Source organism: Macrotis lagotis, chromosome 2 (genome assembly GCF_037893015.1).
Source record: "Macrotis lagotis isolate mMagLag1 chromosome 2, bilby.v1.9.chrom.fasta, whole genome shotgun sequence".
Taxonomy (NCBI): domain Eukaryota; kingdom Metazoa; phylum Chordata; class Mammalia; order Peramelemorphia; family Peramelidae; genus Macrotis; species Macrotis lagotis.
Window position 1 is genome coordinate 12987550 of NC_133659.1, and position 287 is coordinate 12987836.

The window sequence follows — 287 nt, forward strand, 5'->3', positions numbered from 1 at the left end:
AGAATTACACCAGCTTCACATCTGTTCCTATGAACCTAATTATACTTGATGAGTAACTGAAGAGCAATGGGTCAAGGGATCACTCTTTACTTGGTTTATACAGACGACTAAGCTGACAGCTCCAGCCCTCCCCAGGATCTGGGAAGTGTTCTCCCACCGTCATTACCACTATTTGATCACCTCAATATTCCAGAGTTATCGTGATGCTCTGTGACACCTTGGCAAGTTCTTATGCTTGAGGCAACTCTCTTTGTGATGTCAGTGTGTTGATAAATTTGTACCGGAGC